The following is a 22036-nucleotide window of genomic DNA, read 5'->3' as shown; positions in this document are numbered from 1 at the left end:
GCTTTTACCAATTGTTGGTATTTTGTTATATTTGTTTCCTGCATATGGTTTTCTTTACATAGTGATAACCATATTATGTAAACAAATTTCTTTTTCACTTCATAAGCATGTTGCTATGTAGTCTTCATAATAGACATTTTAAATAACTGCATAATACTTTTTATAAGTATGCATGCTCCAAATTATTGAACTGTTCTCCTATTGCTGAATATCTGTATTGTCTTAGTTTTGGATGTTGATAAATTTCTCTGTGCTTGTACTTGTTTTCCAAATTTTAGGTTATTTTCTTGGGAGAAAATTTTCAAAGTAGAGTTGCTGAATCAAAAGTTAAGAATTTTTTTTTTAAGATTTATTATATTTATTTATTTCTCTCCACCCCTTCATTGTTTGCACTTGCTGTGTGCTGTGTCTTTAGGAGGCACTGGGAACTGAACCCAGGACCTCCGATGTGGGAGGGAGGTGCCTAATCATTGGAGCCACTTCTGTTCCTTGCTTTGTTTTGTCTCTCATTATGTTTTTCTTCTTGTGTCTCTTGTTGTGTTGTCTTGTTGCGTCAGTTTGCTACGCCTGCCCATCAGGCCAGCTTGCTGTTTTCTTTAGGAAGCACTGGGAACCTAACCATGGACCTCCCGTGTGGTAGGTGGGAGCTCAGTTGCCTGAGCCACATCTGCTTCCCAAAAGTTAAGAATAATTTTATGTTTCTCGATATCATTATCAAATTGCTCTCAAAAGTATACACTAGTGAATTAAATCATTATCTCTTTTTTTTTTTCAGATGAGGAAACTGAGGCCCAGAGAGAGTAGAGGAAATGGCCAAGTATGCATAGGTAATGGTTACACATCTACAGCTAAAACCCAGGCCCAAGATTCTTATTCTGTTGTTCTTTCTGCAGCACTACATCATATTCCTAATTTCATGAGTGTAACTGAAAATGAGACAGCATAGTACTGTAGTGTCTTGTCTTTCAAACACTGTTGAATCATCTTTATGATGTTTGCTATAGTCTTGTACCACCTGTACTTTGTTAGATTTCTGCTTAAATAAATTCATTTTTACAAAACTAAGCCTCATCCTGTGTAACATTATTTGTGAAATTATGGATTTGATGTGTGCTTATATTTTTTCAAACTTGTATTAAAATAAATATATCTAACTATTAAAGTAAAAAAAAGCTCATTCATGTCCCACCTAAAATCATTTTTGGAAGGCACTGATATGGTGGAATAAGTATGAACCTTAGATCCTGACAGACCTGGGTTCAATTACTGGTTGTGTCACTTAACTGTGTAGTTTTGGGAAAATCAGATAGTTTATTTGATCCTTGCTTCCTTGATTAGTAAAATGAGTATTGTACTACCTACTGTGTAGAGTTTTTGAGAATAAATGAGCTAGTGTAGGTGCCCAGTGCCCAGACAGGAATTCAGTACATGGTGATTTTTAGTGTTGTTGTTATTGCGGATTTCTCTTTTACGAAGAGAGTGTCTATGCTGAATGTTAGACTTGTTGCTTTCTGCTGATTTGTATGTATAAAGAAGTTAATTCCACTTGTAAAAACTTATGATGCATCTATCATTATTTTGATTTCCCATTTCCAGTGCAAGCTAGCTCTGTGATTTGGGGCAAGCTGCTTAACTTTTCTGTGCCTTATTTACCTAATATGTAAAATGGAGTTAATAGTAGTATATTAATGTGTATGTATACATACATATATTTCTATCTCTGTTTGCAGAGGGCCTAGAAACAGTGGTATCTAGGAGCAAGGAGCACACCTAGTATCCCTGGTCTGTAAATACCATTCTCTGATAAAAGGAACCCAGGCATTTTGGTGAAATGACTGATTCCAGGGCTGGGGCAGGGAACATGCAAGATGTGCCTGGAACTTCTTGTGTCACGGGAACTGCTAAAAAAAAATGATGGTGTCATGTCAAAAGGACACAAGTCAACTTGAAGGAACTCCCAAATGCCAAATTTGGGACAATGTGAACAACATAATAAATAATGACAATAATGGATCGTAACCTATGTGTATCCATTAGTCTATACTGATATAAATAAATAATTGAATAAATAAATAAATGTGGGAGAAGGAATAGTTCTTCCTCCTAGCAGAATTCCAATTAATAAATGTAGAATGAATGATGGAAATAGAAAAAAAATCACCATTTGGCTAATACCACAGTAATAATTGTTAGAGGTAAGAATATCAATGGATGATGTATATTGAGAAAATCATAATGAGAAACAGACTATTTGCATAGTCTCAAAGTACCTCCCCACAAGAGACTTACTAATTAAAATGAGAAAAAAATAGTAACTTTCCAGGAGAGAAACCTGGCAGACACTGGCTTATCCAAGTGCTTAAAGTTAACATCAGCAGGAATGAGAAATACAACCTCACGGCCTTCTGCTGTGAGGCACTGAGAAGGTAAAGCATCACTTCTGTGATATTCTTGTCAAAATGCATAACCTCAGTTTAATAACAGGGACACATTAGCTAAGCCCAAAATGAAAGACAGTCTACAAGACTGATCAGTCCCCTATATTTTCAATGTAACATACATATAAAGGAAAAAATAGTTTAAAATCTAAAAAAAAAATTGAACATCGAAAAAAAAAAAAAAAGAACAGTACTCTTCAAAAGTGTTAAGGTCAATGAAACAGAAAAACTGAGAAACAACCCTCAATGGAGACCAAGGAGACATGGCAACTTCATTCAGTATGAAATCCTGGATTGGATTCTGAACCAGAAAAGGGACATTAGTGGGAAGATAAGCAGAATTTTAATATTTGAATATTTTTAGAATAGTTAATAATATTCTATCAATCCTAATTTCCTGGTTTTGATCATATATTATTAAGTAAGATGTTATTTGAAGAAAGTGGTTGAAGAACATACCAGAACTCTTGAGTATTTAGCAACATTTTTGAAAGTTAAGTATTATGAAAATGAAAAGTTAAAAATTAAAAAACAATAGTATAAAAAACCAACACAGGGAAGCGGTTGTGGCTCAAGTGATAGAGCATCCGCCTACCACATGGGAGGTTCAGGGTTCAATATCCAGGGCTTCCTTGACTTGTGTGGAGCTGGCCCACGCGCAATGCTGGTGTGCTCAAGGAGCGCCATGCCACACAGTAGTGTCCCTCACATAGGGATGCCCCATGCACAAGGAGTGCGTCCCACAAGGAGAGCCACCCCATGCGAAAAAAGTGCAGCCTGCCCAGGAGTGGTGCTACATGCACGGAGAGCTGACGCAGCAAGATGATGTAACAACAAAAAAATGACAGTTTCCTGGTACAGTATGACAAGAATGCAACCGGACACAGAAGAACACACAGTGAATGGACACAAAGAGCAGACAACGGGGGGAAGGGGAAAGAAATAAATAAAATAAATCTTAAAAAAAAAAAAACCAACACAGGGGAGCGGGTGTAACTCAGTGGTTGAGTGCCTGCTTCTCACTTATGAGGTCCCAGGTTCAATCCCTGGTACCTCCTCAAACAAAAACGAAAACAAAAACAAAAAACACAAATTGTGAAACCTAATGTAAATCAGTTGTAACAAATGTACCACACTAATGCAAACTATTAAAATAGGGAAAACTGTGTGTATGTGTGTAGGGGGATTATATGGGAACTCTGTACTTTGTGCATGATTTTTGTAAACCTACAACTTCTATAATAAAAACAAAACACAGTAATAATTTCTGTGAGGGCACAATGAAATTATGTGTGAAATGCTTAGAACAATGCCTGCCACACAGGATGCTTAATTTTTTAGCTATTATTATAAGTAATTTTATAAGTAATAGTATAATAAGTAATCTGTTATTATAAGTAATTTATTTCCTAACTCTCATTTCTTCTCACATATTTTTTCCCTCATCCCTGTGAAAAGCATATTACGCATGTATATAATTATTTTAAAAAATAAGATCAGATTTTATTTTGAAATTGTTTTGGCTGGTCATTTTCTCTAACCACAAATTAGCTTAGATTTAGGTTCTTATTGCACAACTGTACTTGGCTGGGAAACAAGGCTTGAGCCAAGCCACTGGGATCTCATGTGGTTTGTGATATTGCTGTTGTGAACTCTGTACAGTTCATCACCTTTCTGCTTTTAGGAGCTACTTTGAACCCTTGCTAGGTGCACATTATAACTCATTTAATCTTCTCAACAGTTTCTATGTCCTAAGTGGTATTTTATTCATTTTACGGTGATAAAACAGAGTCTATTAGTCAGCTAAAGGGCTGCTGATGCAAAATATCAGAAATCTGTTGCCTTTTATAAAAGGGTATTTATTTGGGGTAGAAGCTTACAGTTACCAGGCCATAAAGTGTAAGTTACTTCCCTCACCAAAGCCTGCTGCCATGTGTTGGAGCAAGATAGCTGCCAGCATCAGCAAGGGTTCAGGCTTCCTCTTCCTCTCAAGGCTTCATGGTCCCAGCTTCTTCCCGTGTTAGCTGGGCTAAGTCTCATCTCTCTCCCAGGCTGGTTTCTCTCTGGGCTGGTTTTTCTCCAGGCTCAGCTGCTCTGCTCTCTCCACAAGGCCAGCTGTAGACTATCAGGCGAAGGGCTCGTCTCCTTCCCAGGCCCTCTGCTGTGTCTAATGAAGCCTTCTCTCTTTCCTCACATATCTGCTTCTCTGTTTATTTACTTTCTGGGGCTTCAGGATCAAAACTCAAGCATGACAACTCTAACTTTCTCTTCTGTTTTGTCATTTTCCCTGTGAGTCCCCACCCACCAGGGGCCACATCCTACTGATGTGGCCCAGTCAAAACCTTAATCATAATTTAATTAAATAAAAGTAAAACCTCTGAATCCAATACAGTATAATATGCCCAGGGGAACAGACCAATTTATAAACATAATCCAATATCTATTTTTAGAATTCATAAACAATACCAAACTGCTACACAGAGGCTCAAAAAATTAAGCAACTTGTCCAGGGTTGCAAAGTGGGTGGCAGAACCAGGATTTGAACCTAGGTCCTCCTGACTTCAAGGCTGTACTTTTTCTTTTTTTTCTTTTTTTAAAATTTATCCCCCCTGCCCCCGCATTGTCTGCTCTCTGTGTTCACTTGTATTCCTGTCAGCAGCACTGGGAATCTGTGTCTCTCTTTGCAGCATCATTTTGCTGCGTCAGCTCTCCGTGTGTGCGGAGCCGCTCCTGAGCAGGCTACGCTTTTTTTGCACGGGGCAGCTCTCCTCACAGGGCGCACTCTTTGCATGTGGGGCTCCCCTACGCACCACTGTGTGGCAAGACACTCCTTGCATGCATCTGCACTGGGAATGGGCCAGCTCCACACGGGTCAGAGAGGCCCGGGGTTTGAACCTGGACCTCCCATATGGTAGATGGACGCTCTATCAGTTGAGCCAAATCCTGTACTTTTTCTATGATACCCCCAACCAACAAAGCAGCAAGGTGGAAGTGTGTGAGGCAGTGAATGAGAAGATGTGGTGTGTCTGGTCCTAATATTCACCTAACTTACTGTACGACAGTGGCCATGGGACTAAGCATCTCTGTATCTTAGTGTCCTTACCTGCTAAAGGATCAGATGAGATAATGAAGGTAAAAGCTCTTTGGAAATTCAATGAGGAACCAAAAGGATGGATTTAATATTAAAATTATTTTTTATGGGTTTTGTTACTATTAATTTCATGTGTGTAAAATCTCATTATAACTGAAATCTCTTGTAAAAACAATTTTGAAGCCCAGGAGTCACCCACTCAATTTAAATAATATTCTGTGAAAAAAATTCCAGTACCACAAAAGTAATTTATGAAATTTGCTTCTGAATTTCTGCACTGTTGATTTCTACAACTGTGATTTGATCTTTAATCAGAGATGGCCACAAAAAGGTAGTCTTTAGACTCGTTATGCTACAACTAATTGAACTTAAGCTTTGATCTTTGCTTAAAGCTATGAAACACTTGAAGTATGTGATTGAGAAGTTTGTTTTTGAATTAGTCTTTGTTATGGAGTCAGAATATTAGGATTTGTAGTTTGTATTTTCTTTCTTTTTTTAAAAAATGGAACACATCTACTTAAAAGTAGTCAGTGTTCTCAACATGTATTTCCTAAGTGCTCATAGCAGGCACTGAGCCACGTTTTGGTGATGTCCTTTCAGATCTTAGAGTTTAAGGCAGTGGTTTCAATTCTGGCTACACATTTGAATGACCTGGGGAGCCTTTAAAAAATAACTGATGCCCAGATCCCTCCCCAGTTCTATTAAATCATAAGTTTTAAAAATGTGTCCCAGGTATGTATAAATGTGTAGCCAGATTTGAGGACTATTGGTGTGAAGTAGTGGTTCCCTATTGGCAGTTTTTCACCGCAGGGGACATTTGGCAATGTCTGGAATCATTTTTGGCTATCACAAGTGTGCATGGCGTCTAGTGGATAGAGCCACGATTGCTGCTGAACAAAGCAAAGAATAGCCCCCGGCAACCAAGAATTACCCAGCCCTGATTGTCAATAGAGCTGCTATCAGACTCTGATGTAGAATCTTACAAGAACAGTATTTTGATCTTAGAAACCTGAAGGTTTATTCTTTCCCTTAGCAAATATTTACTAAGGACTGTGAGAGTGTGAGCGATGTGGACATAGTATACCAGATTGTGCCACCAAAGAGGTTACCGTCTAGAAGGTCAGGGGTTAGAAGTAGGACAGGCACAGCAACACCTACAGTATACGGAAGGATGTGATAAGTGCCGAGAGTGCCAGGTGAGGCTGGGCATGCTCACAGGAGGGAGAGCTCACAGCGGATTACAGGAGAACAGAGGGAAGCTGTGAGGAGAAGGTGGTTTTTGAGCTGGCTGTATGACCACATTTGAGCTGGTGGGAAAGCACAGTTCCTGTTCAGGGAACAACAAACAATCCAGTTTGGGTGGAGCGTAGAGTATTTGTTAGTGAGCGAAGGGGATGGATTGCAAAGGCAGGGTGGGGCTAGAGCTTTGAATCCAGGCTAAGGAATCTATCTTTGGTGGCTGTTACAGTGATGGAAAATCCCCTTCCAAAATGTGGTCTAGGCCTCGGGGAAGGGGCACAGCAGGTCCATAGAGTTCCCTCTACCAGTGAGGGGAAATTTGAAATTTGGGTAGAGTAGGGTGAATTTCTCCTGACTGTAGGACCAAGTTGATGCTGAGAATGTGAAAAAGTTCTTTTCCCCCAAAGTAGTCCTTGGGGAGATTGTCCTCTCAAGTAAAAACATATGAGAACGTGCTCTTTTTTTGCATGGGTTTTGTCAAGGGCTGGCCACTTTGGCTGTATTGAAAATTGGAGCAGATTTAGAGTCTCCAATCAAATGTCTGCCTCCCAAAAGCTAAGCTGTTAAAATAGGGCTTGTATGAATAAACCTTCAAATCACTACCTGGTGATAGGATTTTTCTAGATTATTATCTTGTCATTAAATGGCATTAAGAATTGTTAGTGGCATGTCTGCTGCACTATAAAGATTTTAAGCGAGGACTTATCTTCTACCAATGTCCAGTTGCCTTTCTTACTACCACCACTTAGATTGGCCCTGGGGAAATTCATTAATCTTCTGGAAGAGGGTTGGGGGAAGAGGATAAGGCAGTAAATCTTTGCTAAATCACCTGTTATAATGAGAGTTAATTGTTAATTGAGTTAATTGAGAATTAATTGTTACTGTTTGGTTGTAAATAGTTTTCTCCTTTTTTGTAAATGAGGGAACTGGCACTCAAAAAAGGCTAACCTGCCTCCTCAAAAAGAGCTATAGCAGCATTCTATTTTTGTTAAAAAAATTTTTTTTTTGAGTTTGGATCACACCATTTGAATGGTGAAATAACATCTAAATAGTCCCCTGGATTTTTAACCAGCAACAGGAGTTCATTCTAACCACAGAGTGGTGATGATTTTGAATTTATTGCTACCTACTTTTCTCTTGACTTTATTCCCTTTAAACTGTGACTCTATGTTAAGAAAGTAAATTAGGTAACTGTTGGCTGTCTCCAAAATGAACTTAGATTCTTAGCAGAATAGTTTCTGCTTGAGATAGCTCCTTTCCCCAGGTTTCCAATAAGAATTGGAGTATGGTTGGAGTTAACTCAGTAGATAAAAACAATAATTATGTTGAGCAAAGCAAGACAGACACAAAGGACAAATACTGTATGATTGTGTTACTATGAACCAAATATATTGTATAACATATGATATGATTAAAAAATTTATATGTATCTAGTACATTTAAATGAGAAATGTGTTTTTATTCAACTGTTTTCTCTTTAGTTTTTAATTGTTTATATTTTCAATTATTAAATATACAAAATAAAGTTGAAAAAAAAAGCCACATTAAGAAGTAAAGGACAATAATTCATTTCCTTTATTAGGCTAGTTACTTTTCTTCTCTTTTCATAGTTACAGGTTTGAACTCAGCTCTGACTTCTTGGCTCACAATTTGTGCCTTTTGAATACTGGGGGCGGGGGAGCAACAATTAACTTAGATATGTCACTATTACCAGGAAAACAACTCATAATATATGTTCTGCTGAGGCATGTAGCCTTCATCTTCGCATGCGAAGAATGCCTTAGTGCATGTGTGCTATTTTGAACAAGTTCTGGGTATACCATTTATAAATTCATAAAAAACAAGCTATGGTGCTTAAATAGCTTACATTTTTAATTTTTGTTTTTTTAAGTTTGTGGTGTGTATGTGTGTATATAATGTATAAAATATTAAAGCACAGGAGACTGCAGTAAACAGTCATCTTTCTAAGTAGGTCTTTTCTGGGCCTTAGTCCTGACTCTGGCAGAATTTTTTTTCTTTTTCTTTTAGGAGGTACTAGGGGTTGAACCCTGGACCTTGTACATGGGAAACAGGTGCTCAACCACTTGAGCTACGTCTGCTTCCTCTGCAGCAGAATTTTAATGTATGACACTATGATTTTTTCTGTTTCACCACAGTCCTTCCCCCTTCTTTCCCTTCATAGAAAATTAATCTTATTTACCTGGATTTGGGTTGCTGTCGACCACGGACATCAGCATTAATGGCAGCAACAGAAGAAGGGAAGCGATTAGAACTTTCATTGCGACTGTTGGTGCTGCTGTAAGTGGCTTGAAGACTGGGTCGAGGAGTGTGCGGAGGGTTCCTAGTTGGAAAAGCTTCCAGCTTCTTGGGATGGCTCAGGCTGGGTCCTTGGCTTGCCGTTCTGAGCTTTAACCTCACGCCGGCGTTCCCATTAGAAGGTGAGAACAGCTAAGGTGCTGTTGGCCTTGTTTTGAGGTAACAGATTGGACCCTGTGCTTTACGGGAACCTGGAAGGTAAACCTGGTCAAACAAAAGAAATGAAGCATGCTTAAGAACATAAGAAGGTGACTGATAACTTGCCAGCAATACTGGTTGCCTTCCCTCCCCCTTCCTGCCTCTCCTTGGTTATTTCTTCCCGAAATCTTTTCTCTCACTTGAAATTTCCTTATCCCTTTCAGTGATTCTAGCTTGCCATGTGGCAGGAAAGGGGGCACTAAGAGTTGGCAGAAGAGAGGATGACATGGTCTGTTTCCTCTCACACTCCCACCCAGTAGCCTTTGACAAAATTAAGGCAAAATTTAGTGCTGTTTCCTGGAGAGTTGCCCTGTCCTCACTCTTTTAGTTTCCCCCAGTTTCATAGCCATGTAAGGTGGGAAGCATATAGGATCAAGGAGAAGGGGCAATTCTCCCTTGCCTAAAACACTGCCCATGGAGCAGGGGGTAAAACCAGGTCTTCTTGTTTTCAGGAAGGTGGTTGTAGCTTAGTTGCTCCAGCTGGAGTGAGAAGAAACTGGGCTGGTGAAAGACCCCCAAGGGCTTAAGGCCCAAGAGGGTTTGAGAAACAGGAACCACAGGATGGAAGGAGCTCTTGAAGTGGGCTTGCCCAGGCTGCCCGGTTCCTGGCTCCAGATCTGGGTTGGAAACAGCCCATGGCAAAAGAAAAGAGGTAATACTTAGAGTAGACCTTAAGGGTTACTCAACTCCTATACCAGAGACTTTAGAAAACGTGCTCCAAGAAGAGGCGCCGTGCCCACATGCTGGGTTATATGCATTTGGGCTGAGAGAAGGTTAACAAGGAATTCTTCCCTAGAAGACTCCAGGCGGGGTTGAGAAAGGTGGTATCACTTTGCTTTACCTAAGAGGAGAGAATAGGCAAGTCAAACCCTTTTTGATTTTTGTGTAATCATTCCTGCTCTGACAGTTTTCAAATGACCCCTGCCTATTGACACATTAGAGTTGATTGGAGAATTTTGCTACAGCAGTTTATAAAGCACCTGCAGGGGCTAGGTGCTGTGCTGTATGATACACACAGCATCTCCTGCCTGACTGAGGTTGGCCTCCCCCCTGCCCCTCCACTCAGACCCCTCCCTGTGGCTCGCTGGGAGCATGGGAGCTTTGGCTGCTGTAACCGTGAATGCTGTAGTAGTGTAGTAGTGTAAACACTATCCTGATCTGGGGGATCCCACCCTTCCATAAATGATTTCACCCATGTATTAACATTTAATTATGTGCCAGGCCTCTCAATGAGACCCCATAGAAAGGCTTGAGGGATAATTGGTTGTTATGCGATAATAGAGGGATTATAAAGGATTATTGTGGGAAAAGAGCACATACCCAGAGCAGATACCCTGACATTTAGCCACCTTTATTCCCTAGCCATATACAATCTGTGGAGTGGTTGCCATAGGTGGATAAATATTTCTTAAAAAAAAAAGAATAAAAAGTATACACCTACAGAGGTATGGGATGACTGAGCAGCAGCATAAGTAGGAAAAACCAAGTATCCCCAAATCAGCTAATATGGTATTTGGCTTTATAAATACAGGTGGACTACTCAGGACCGGGAACAGACAGGCCTGAGGCTCTGCCCTGCCGACTGGAATGCCCATTAGAAAGGGACAGGGAACTGTGGGGGCTTCAGGTTACAACACTGGGAAGTGTCTTAGGGAAGATTTGGGGAAAGGGGCATGGTGATAGTTTAAAAATAAGGTCTGTTGTCTGAAAATGTATTAGACTTATTTCTCTGCCTGCAGAGAGAACTAGGATAGGTGAGTATACATCAGACACATTTTGGGTCAGGATGAGAAAAAACTGTCACAGAGTAAAGTTAAGTTTCCTTGGAAAATTTCAAGTTTCCTGGTGGAGTTCAGGCGGGAGCTGGATGTCACAGTGACTTTAAAGGTTACTGGGGCAGACCTTGGCTTGGAACCCAGGTTTTCTGCTAGTATCACATTATTAGGTATTATAAAAACTGCCCTTTGACTGAATTGTGACAATTGCTCCATGATTCAGGCTGAGCTCTCTCTGACAGTTACTTGTAGTCATTGTGGATGGGTATGATTCTCTTATCCAAGCTATGACTTGATAGTTTATTCTCTGCCTACTTCCTGCCCTCCCCATTACTAGTAAGAACTGAGAATTAAGAACATTTACAAATTCTGGCCACAAGGTGGCAGCACAAGATCGTTGTTTCCTAAGAACTCGACCCAGATGTGGGCGCGTCTCAGAGTAACTTTTAGGATCAGGAAATGAGGTGAATAGGTAAACAGTGTTTCTCATTGTTAAACTACATTTTAAAAAATATTCCTGTGAAGTGACAGAGTTGAGATGAATGTGATTAACCTGAGAATCTCGTTAAAATATAGATTCTGATTCTTCTCATGGAGTCAGATTCTGCTTTCAGATCAGCTTTGTGGTGATCCCATTGCTTCTGGTGGGTGGCCCACTCTTTGGTAGCACCTTACAGGCCATTTAGAGATTAATTCTCCTTATTTCACCCAGTTTATGGAAGAAGGGAAACTGAAGTCCAGAGAGTGCATGCGGTTTCCCTAACATAATTATGACTGGCACAGAGCTAGCCTTTAAACCCAGAGCTTCTGACTCTCAGTCTAGTGCTCACTCCACTATATTCTGTGACCCCTTTGCTGTTGTTAGAGGTATCTGTTTATCTTAGAAACCCAGAACTTCTGTTTTCACCATCCCCTTTGCTCTTTGCTCAGGACGTTGCTTTGATACCTTCCCTACTCAAAACCACCAGTGGCTTTTCTCTAAAATGTCCCTGTCTAGTTTTCATGGCCCTACACCACATGGCTCCACTTCAGTAAGCTCATCTAACTTCCCTGTTCCTTTTCTGAATCTTTCCAGTGTAGCTAACCCTGCTTCTTGCTGTTCCCTCAACTGTGTTCAGTTCCCTCTCTCCCAGTGGTAGTGGTAATGGCACGGGCTTTGAAGTTAGAGAGGCCTTGTTTCTAATCCGAGATCCACCATCAAGCCTGGAACATACCTCACCTTTCTGAAGAATATAGAGAGAATGCTGCCTATCCCATACAATGGTTGAGGGGAATAGATAAAAAACATACGCAAACCCATGCTCAATCCTGAAAATCCTCTCAAAACTAGCACCTACAGTGGTGCCTGATATCTAGTTGCCTTTATGTTGCTTCTTGTCTCTCTTTCCCCAAGGCTTAACCACTGAAAAGCCTCACCTGAACCCTGCTTCTTCTGTGAAACCTTTCCCAGCTATTCCTGATCCCGGGGATCCCACCCTTCCATAAATGATTTCACTCATATATTAGCATTTAATTATGTGCCAGGCCTCAGTGAGACCCCATAGAAAGGCTGGAGGGATAATTGGTTGTTATGTGATTATAGAGGGGTAATTGAGTTAATTATTTTTTTTAGTACTGTCCTAGAAATTTTGCCCAGCAAAAGTTCCTCCTGCACCCGCAGCACCAGACCCTGGTAATCATGTGAATACCTTACAAATAGCACTTTGTGCCTCTGGATTGTGGTTAAATTGCTGTTTCCTTTTGCATGTTATTGGATGGCCCCTCCAACCGTAAGGAAGTTGAGTACAGTATCTTATTGCTTCAACAGCATGGTGACAGGAGATGTGTACACTTTCCTATTTCATGAAATTTACGATAGGGTCCTTACTCTCTTATTTCAGAAGAGGTTGACAGAAAGTCAAGTGGGGAGGGCAGGGTTGTGTAGACCCGGTAAAAGGTAGAATCAAGATTCAAACGCACATATTTCTGAATCTGAAATGTGAAATGTGGGTTCAGCTCTTACTATGTAGATCAAGGGAGTAGACTGGGCCGCGCTGTGGAGGCTCTGAATGGCAGCCTAAGGAATTTCACCTTTATCCTATACATGACGGGAGTCACTGGAAAGCTTTTTTATGAGGTCACCTATCTCTGGCATAGATTCTATGGTTCATTTAATTGTGCCCGGAAGCATGTATCTTTGCATGTGTGGTCATTTATTTGTACCATGTCATCCATAATTCAGTGGCAATTAGGAGTCGATGTCAGGCTCATGATAGTAAAATTATATGGTGTGTGCTCTCACTTCAGCAAAGGCGTCTCTGAGTTCTGGAGGGAAAATGGGCCGGGAGGGCTGGACACTTGAACGTCCTGCCTTCTCTTTTGTTGGACGGCAGTCTATTCACCTATCACTTTTCCAATCAGGGGATTTTGGCCTTCCCTTTGGCTTTTATGCCAAAGTCCAGATATATTTGTGGGTGAACCTGGCTGTTCTTTTAAAAAGAGGAGCCTAAGGAATAGTTTCCTTGATGATTTCCATGATTCCAGTCCTCCCGTCTAAGGTGGCGGTTTTCAACCCTGGACGCTGGTTAGACTCACCCGCAGAGCATCTAAACCGCACCCGTGCCTGCGCCTGACCCCCAGGCTGATTTAAGTGGCTGGTGTGGCCCAGGCACTGATAGTTTAAAAATGCTTCCAAATAAAATACTAATTTTACAGTGGAGAAATTTTAACCAAGTGCTCAAAGTTAGCATCACCAGTAATGGAGATGTCAGCCTCGTGGGCCTCCTGATAAGCTGAACCGAGAAGGCACAGGGTCATTCCATGGTTCTTGCCAAAAACGCATAACCTGAATTTAATCGTGAGGAAATACCACATAAACCCAAACTGAGGGTCATTCTACAAAATAAGTGGCTGGAATTCTTCAAGAATGTCCAGGTCAGGAAGGTAAAAGCAATTCTGAAGAGTTTTTCTTAATTGAAGGAGATTTAAAGACAGAACAACTAAATACAATGTGTCGTTCTAGATTGGATCCTGGTCTAGAGAAAGGACATCGGGGATGATTGACAAAATTTGAATAGGTCTGTACATTAGTTAATTGTATAATATCTGTGATAGCTTGTTGACTATACTGTGGTTACATAAGATGTTAATATTTGGGAAAGGTAAATAAAGAGTATAAGGGAATTCTAGTTTTTTTTAAAAACAATTTTATTGGTACATATTAGTAAAGCATACAATTCATCCAAAGTTTACAATCAGTGGTATTTGGTATAATCACATAGTTGTGCATTTAACACTTTAGTCATTATTAGAGCATTTTTATTATTTCAATAATAATAATAATAAACAAAAAACAGACAAGAAAATTCCTTACCTCTCAATCTCTCTATGTAGAACCTTTATGAAAGTCTGAAATTATTTCTAAATGAAAAATTAAAAAGAAAAGAAAGTTTCATATATTATATTTCTAGTGAATGGCCAGGGTTGAGAACCACTTCCCAAAGTCATCTTATCTAATATTATCAGAGTAATATGCCCGTCGAATATGTTTCTGACTTTTGCAAAGCTTTCCAGTGACTCCTGTCATGTATAGGATAAAGTTGAAATTTTCAAAGCCTCATAGCATGGCCCCATCCTACTCCCTTGATCTATGTAGCAAGAGCTGAACCCACATTTTACTTTCTCATGTCTTTATTTGTTCTAATTATTTTTCTTCTTCTTGTAATACCCTTGCCTTCCAGCTTGTCTCTGAGTTATTCTTCATTCTAAGGCCCAGTTCAGATCCTGCCTCTTCACTGACGCATTATATCATTTCTGTCTAGAAGCCATCATCTGTCCTTGTTTTGAATACTGATTGGTAGAATGATGTAGAATGAAAAAATGAGCTTTAGATTCAGAAATATGTGAGTTTGAATCTTGATTCTACCTTTTACCAGTTCTGAGATAAGGGACCCATTAACTGACGTCTTGGAGTTCCAGCCTCTTCTTTTTCAAATTAGGGACCTGTAGGACCTACTTCAAGGGGTCATAGTGAGGATTAGGGGAGGTGTGAACATGAATGTCCCTGGCACAGGGTGGATTCCTTCTTTTTTGTAGCTTTCAGTGGTGCTCAAAGGGGGTGTGGGTGGTACAAAGGCTTTTATCAGAATTTCCTGCAGGGCCTTTTAAAAGTATTTGAGTCTGGTCAATATACGATGACAGGCACTGTTGAATTGTCTTGAGGGCTTGGGGCGTCAAGGAATTCAATTAAGATTTTTACCCCCCTGAAACCCAACTCAGTAAATAAGTGACCTATGGGTGGAGGAATGTGACCCAACATTGGGAGAAGGGAGGGACAATGGGCTTCTAAACGGGAGAGAGCCGGGATGCCTTCCACACCCGCCTCTTTGCTCTCAGTCAGACAGTGTGGAGGAAATACAACTCCTTAGCAAAACTCATTTTGTCATGAATCCTGTTTAGCCACCCTTTGCTAATCCTTTTCCTGCTCAGGCCTATGTCCACAGGTGAGTCAGGTCACCTGTGAGTCAAGCCCTCTCCTCCCTTTTCTGTTTCCTCCATCCCTCCCCAAACCTGCACCCCACCCCACAGCTCCCAGACCTCTCTGTGTTGGTCTAAAGCAAGGCTTACTGTGGGTCGGGGGAGAAGGAAGTCAGATGCCAGCAGGCACGGAAAGAGACAGGTGGGGCTGCCATTGTTCAAAGGCCACAGACTCTGGGTGGGTTTTATGACTGCTTCTGGGTGTGGAATCTCCTCCCTTTTGTCATCATTCCAGGGACTTTCCCTCTTCCTACTTCCTTTTCCTTACACTTTCTTTCCCTAGTGCACCCTTTTTATGGCTGGTGAATAGCTATGAAAATAGTTGAAAAGCCAAAAAATGAGTTTTCATGAGGGCTGGGAACCTGGCCCTGTTTCTTTCTGAAAGAGACTGAGGTTATAAAACAGAGCTGAAGGGCTCTGCAATTGTGAGTGTGGTATTAGGGAACAGGTGCATAAGTGGAGAGTAAGAAAACAAAATGCTGGCTCTTTATAGAATCCTGCTGGTGGAAGGGGCAAAAGTAACTCTGGAAGGTGAATTTCATTCAAAAGACCTCAGAAATCTTAGGGAGTCCCCTGCCTAAATTAAATGATTAAAGTTTATTTGGGTGGGGAAGAGGTTAACTTATGTAATTGTGTGACCGGTGGGGATGAGGACAGTCACAGATGTGAGGACTAGCTCCTGGGAGCCCTTAGGGTAGTGCCTGGCAGTGGAGAGTGCCGAGGATGGGGAGCCACTGCAGTTGTGGGTATCGGCAGAGGGGCCACCCTGGTGATCCAGGGCCAGGGTCCTGGCCGGACAACTGGAGATGAAAATGGTAGAGGGAGGCTTAGCTTCCAGGGGTGGGAAGATTGAGGAGCAGTAACTCAGGAAGAAAATTCTGTGAAAATACCTTAACACAAGGGCAAGAATACCTCGAGGGTGTGTAGCTTCTGCCTGGGAGTCTGGGAATGTGTTCCAGAGTTAATTGTTTTAGCTGAAAGCTAAACCTAGAAATAGGCTTTAGGGGTGTCTTGTAAACAGCATTCATCTTGCTTGTAAAGGATTTCCCTATTGCGGCCGGGCAAGGCATTATTTTTGTCTCTCTACTATCCTTACTTATAAGGCATATAGAGGAAGACTGAAGTAGGATGGAAAGAACATATACATTTACAGAGCAGAGTTGGGACTGACATATATAAGAGGAAGTATATATAAGTAATTATATATATGAACATAGATTGACTTTTTTTTCTCTCTTTATTATTTTTTTTAATGTTATATTCAAATATATAAGAGGTCCCCATATACCCCCACCCCCCTCACCCCACTCCTCCCACATCAACAACCTCTTTCATCACCATGGGACATTCATTGCATTTGGTGAATACATTTTGGAGCACTGCTGCACCACACGGACAATGGTTTACACTGTAATTTGCAGTCTCCCCCAGTCCACCTAGTGGGCCATGGCAGGACATACAATGTCCAGCACAAAGACTGAATTAAAAAAAAACACAGACCTTGCCGTACAAATACAGTGGGCTGCCGTGAGTAGGTAGCAGGCTCCATCAAAAGAAGTGTTCAGCAGATGTCACAAGAGGTAGATAGTATAGCCCTCTTTGCTAACTGGTGGGTTAGATTCAATGACTAAGTAAATCACTGAAGAGAAAGGAGATGAAGGAGAAAATGGGCAAGGGTAAGAGAAAAATGGGATAACAAAGGAAAGAATTGAAAGCAACAGTTACGGGGGGCCCATCATATGCCCAGATACTGTCTTTAATGCCTTTCATATCTGAACTAAAATTTCATGATCATTTCCTAATAAGGTAAGAATTATCCTCATGTGATGGTGGAGATAAGAGGCTGAGGAGGTGAAGGGACCATCTAGGGTCAACCAGTCAGTTTAAGGCAGAGCTTGTGTGTTTTACCTGAAAGCTTATGCTCTTGCCTCTGCATCAGACAGAAAAGTGAAAGATAGGGAAGGAAGGCAAAGCAAATTTTTGTTATGGGTGTAATTGATAAAAGACTCCCGTGGTAGGCAGAGTAACTCTCCCTCCCACTAAAGATATCTGCACTATTCCCTCAAACTTGTGACTGTGTTCCCTTGGGCAAAAGGGAATTTGAAGATGTTTTTTGAGAAGAGATTATTTTGGATTATCTGGGTGAATCCTAATAAGTGAAAAAGGGAGGCAGGAGAGTCAGAGAGAGAGAGAGAGAGATGGAAGCAGAGGTCGAGCAAAACGATTGCTGGCTTTGAAGATGGAGGGGAGCCACCAGCCAAGGAAAGCAGATGACCTTTAGAAGCTGGAAAGGGCAAGAAAACAGACTTCTATAGCCTCCAAAAAGAATGCAACCCTGCCAATATCTTGATTTTAGATCAGCTAGACCCATTTTGGAATTCTGACGTCCAGAACTCTAAGATGATAAATTTGTATTGTTTTAAACTATTCAGATTGTGTTAATTTGTTACAGTAGCAATAGGAATTGAATGCATTACCCCCACCAAAATGTTAAACTATGATTAAACCTAGGTTATAGGGAGAATATGGAATGTGGGTATAGTTAGTTATTTTGGCTGCAAAAGCTTTGTTGTTTATATTTTCTTATAGAAAAATTAATGATGATTATATTGTAATGTTATAAATAGAGGTATATTCAATGCACTGTGGTAGCACAGAGAAGAGAATCACTCATTTGACTGTGGAAGCCTCTTGATTTCTGAGAAAGCAAGTCATTTGAGATTAAAAAAAAAATCTTTTTATTGTAGTAAAATATATATAATATAAAATTACCACTTTATCATATTCAAGTGTATAATTTGTGGCATTGAGTACATTTGTTATGTTATACAACCGTCACCACTATTTCCAGCACTTTTTCATCACCCTTTACAGGCCATTCGAGTTTAGGGATGAGTTTGCTGAGGGCAGGGGAAGGATGTTACAGGTAGAGTAATAGCTTGTGCACAGGCAGGAAAGAGGAACCAAAGACTTTGTTCTGAGGGTAAAGCTGAGACTTGGTCCTTCCACCTAAATGATCTATCATGTCAGTGGATCAAACCCAAATGAATGAATATCTAAGCACCAAGGAACTTGGACTTGGGGGCTACAAGGAACGTAGTTGTAAAACCTTTGGGGTTTAAGGCTGAACCTTTTCTGCTGTTTTGTAGTACTGAGGTGGGTAGGGCTCTGGTCCCGGAACAAGTCCCCTGTCTTTTGCTGGAGGGTTTGTTTCCTTTATTGAGGGATCTGTGAGTAGCTTTGAGGTTTTTTCCCCCACCAGCAATTAGGAACAAAACAACACTGGTAGAGGGGCTCCTTTCTCTACTAACTCCCTCATAATAGAGCCTTTGAAATCTTTTCTTGTCTCTTCTACTCTTCAAGGAGGCACACCTCCCTCCTCCTCCTAGATCCTGGGGACATAGAAGGCCACATAGAGGACTACATGAGAAAAAACCCAAAACAAAACAAAACAAAACAAAACAACCTAGGGATAGGTAACAACTCTTGTAATTGCCTCTATTAAAGTTTGTGTTGTTTCTCTCCTCCCTCTTCCCCACCTTAATATTTTAGGGCCAAGTCCTGATCTCTGGGCACAAAGAAACTTGATTCCTAGCTCCTGCTATAGTTTGGTTCCACCCACCAAGACAATGGCCCTATTTTTTCTGTAGTCAAAGGCCCTGTGTTTGGCCCCAGGAGTTACACCCTGAACTGGTGCCAAAGCTCTGGCCTTCCTGTTGTGTTCTTTCCAGGTCATCTCAGAATCTGCAGGCTTGTGGGGTGAGATAGGGAGTCCTGAGCTGAGCCCAGGGAAAGGAATGAGAAGGTCTTAGGCATCCCAGACAGTTGTGCTTGAAAGAGTTTTCCAGGCCTGTCAGCAGAAGAAGCAGCATGGTAGGTCAGGGCACCCAGATTCCGGTGCTGGTGATAGAGCTCTGACCTTGAATAGGCCAATTTGCCTCCTGAGGCCTTAGCTTTGCCTTCTGCAAAATAAGATTTGTCTCAATGATCTCAAGTCCTACCACTTGAACACTCTGGCCATACTTTTTTTTTTTTTAAAGATTTATTTATTTATTTAATTTCCCCCCCTCCCCTGGTTGTCTGTTCTCTGTGTCTATTTGCTGCGTCTTGTTTCTTTGTCCGCTTCTGTTGTCGTCAGCGGCACGGGAAGTGTGGGCGGCGCCGTTCCTGGGCAGGCTGCACTTTCTTCTCACGCTGGGCGGCTTTCCTCACGGGCGCACTCCTTGTGCGTGGGGCTCCCCCACGCGGGGGACACCCTCGCGTGGCACGGCACTCCTTGCGCACATCAGCGCTGCGCATGGCCAGCTCCACACGGGTCAAGGACGCCCGGGGTTTGAACCGCGGACCTCCCATATGGTAGACGGACGCCCTAACCACTGGGCCAAAGTCCGTTTCCCATGGCCATACTTTTGTTTTAATACTCCCCCCTCCCCCACCTCCTGCCCATTTAAATTAGAATCATGCCTCCAGGGCCAAAGGATCTACTATCAGAAACAAATCATTTTGGCTTTTGTCCACATGATACTTTCAAGTATCACTGTACCCCTTTGAGGACAATATTCTCAGTTGACCAGCCTTTTAGGCTAGAGTGGAGTAGGTGAATATTTTTGTCCTGGTTTTATTTTGGGCTTCTTTCTATAGCAGGAGGGGTAGACTCCTGCCAGAATATCAAAGTCTTGACTACCAGCCTCAGGAGTTTGGACTCTAGTGAGTGGGGAGATACCAAAGGCTTTTCAGCAGGAAGTGACCTCATCAGATCTGTTTTAGGACATACTCTGGCAGCTGGTTTGCTGGGAGAACTATGGCTGTGGATAGCCCAGATGAGACACTGAGATCTGAACTTCAGTTGTGCAAGTCATGGGAGAACAGGGGACAGGGGAGGGCCACCGAGGAAGAGTTGCAGGTCTTGGTGAGTGGCCAGAGATGAGGCCAATGTGAGGAGGAGGCCTGAGATGACCCAGCATTGGACCTAGTTTGGGCTCTTGGATGGATCAGATGCCATTAGTCCTAATTCAAGGATGAGGGATAGTTTGGGTAGAGACTGAGATGCTAAATTCAGTTTTGGATGTATCTAGATCTGGTGCAGTGGGAAGTAAACAGCTGAAGCTCTAGAATGAGGGCTGGGGCTGGAGGGAGAGAGTGGTGGAAGCCAAGTGGAGGACAGTGAGCCAGCTGCCTCTGTCTGTGTGCATAGCCCATTCTCCCCCACCAGATGGCACAGGGCTCTGTTCTATTCTTTATCAATCTTTTTTTTCTGTTGATCAGAGTGAGTTTTCAGGGTTTTGGCCAGATATTCTTTTTTTTTTTTTAGATTTATTTTTTATTTATTTCTCTCCCTTTCCCCATTCCCCCCAGTTGTCTGCTCTCTGTGTCCATTTGCTGTGTGTTCTTCTGTGTCTGCTTGTATTCTTATCAGCGGCACCTGGAATCTGTCTCTCTTTTTGTTGCATCATCTTGCTGCTTCAGCTCTCCGTGTGTACGGCACCACTCCTGGGCAGGCTGCACTTTTTTCACAATGGGCGGCTCTCCTTACGGGGTGCACTCCTGGCATGTGGGGCTCCCCTATGTGGCGGACACCCCTGCGTGGCAGGGCACTCCCTGCGTGCATCAGCACTGTGCATGGGCCAGCTCCACACGGGCCAAGGAAGCCCTGGGTTTGAACCTTGGACCTCCCATGTGGTAGGCGGACGCTCTATCTGTTGGGCCAAATCTGCTTCCCCAGATAGATATTCTTAGTTTGGGAGGTCTCATATTAACTGCCTGTAGACTTTTGGAGAGTGCGTGTGTGTGTGTGGGGTAGGGGGTTGTGAATTGATGAGGCAAGAGGTGGAAAGAGAAGAGGTGAGAAAAGGAAGGACTTTTGGAGAAAAGTAAAAGGGAACGGCAAGCAGATCAAAGCACAACACTAGGGAAGTGAACTTGGCCCAGTGGTTAGGTGTCCCCATGTAGGGGAGTCCCACGCGCAAGAAGTGCGCCCCATAAGGAGAGCCGCCCAGCGCGAAAGAAAGTGCAGCCTGCCCAGGAATGGCACTGGACACACGGAGAGCAGACACAACAAGATGATGCAACAAAAAGAAACACAGATTCCCGTGCTGCTAACAGCAACAGAAGTGGACAAAGAAGACGACGCAGCAAAAAGACACAGAGAACAGACAACCGGGGTGGGGGTGGGGAAGGGGAGAGAAATAAATAAATAAATAAATCTTTAAAAATAAAAAAAGCACAAGACTATAAAAACATTGGTTTTAAACCATAAAAACCCAATGCAAATATGAAGTTCTGCTGAGAACACCATGTCCAGAGATCAGATGGGCTAAAAGTGAGACTAGGAGGGCAGAGGGAAAGAAATAACTTAGAAGGATTAACCTAAATATTAGGCTACCGTGTCCAGAAATCTTCCTGGAAGTTTCTCTACAACTTAAAAAAATCACTTGGCCTGTTCAGTCTCTTGGGAGTAATGAATT

At 41.9% G+C, this 22036-nt stretch overlaps 1 long non-coding RNA gene across 1 annotated transcript in view; it reads left to right on the top strand.

Annotated features, from left to right (window-relative positions):
• Positions 1-3702, top strand: part of LOC105747197 (uncharacterized) — a 31396-nt gene extending 27694 nt beyond the window's left edge. The window contains exon 3 of the long non-coding RNA XR_001119306.4: positions 776-3702. This is a non-coding gene — a long non-coding RNA (uncharacterized lncRNA). The remainder of the gene's footprint in view (positions 1-775) is intronic.
• The last annotated feature ends 18334 nt before the right edge of the window (positions 3703-22036 follow it).

Source organism: Dasypus novemcinctus, chromosome 18 (assembly GCF_030445035.2).
Source record: "Dasypus novemcinctus isolate mDasNov1 chromosome 18, mDasNov1.1.hap2, whole genome shotgun sequence".
Classification (NCBI taxonomy): domain Eukaryota; kingdom Metazoa; phylum Chordata; class Mammalia; order Cingulata; family Dasypodidae; genus Dasypus; species Dasypus novemcinctus.
Note: the sequence above shows the minus strand (reverse complement) of the source record. Positions and strands in the feature narration are given on the sequence as shown.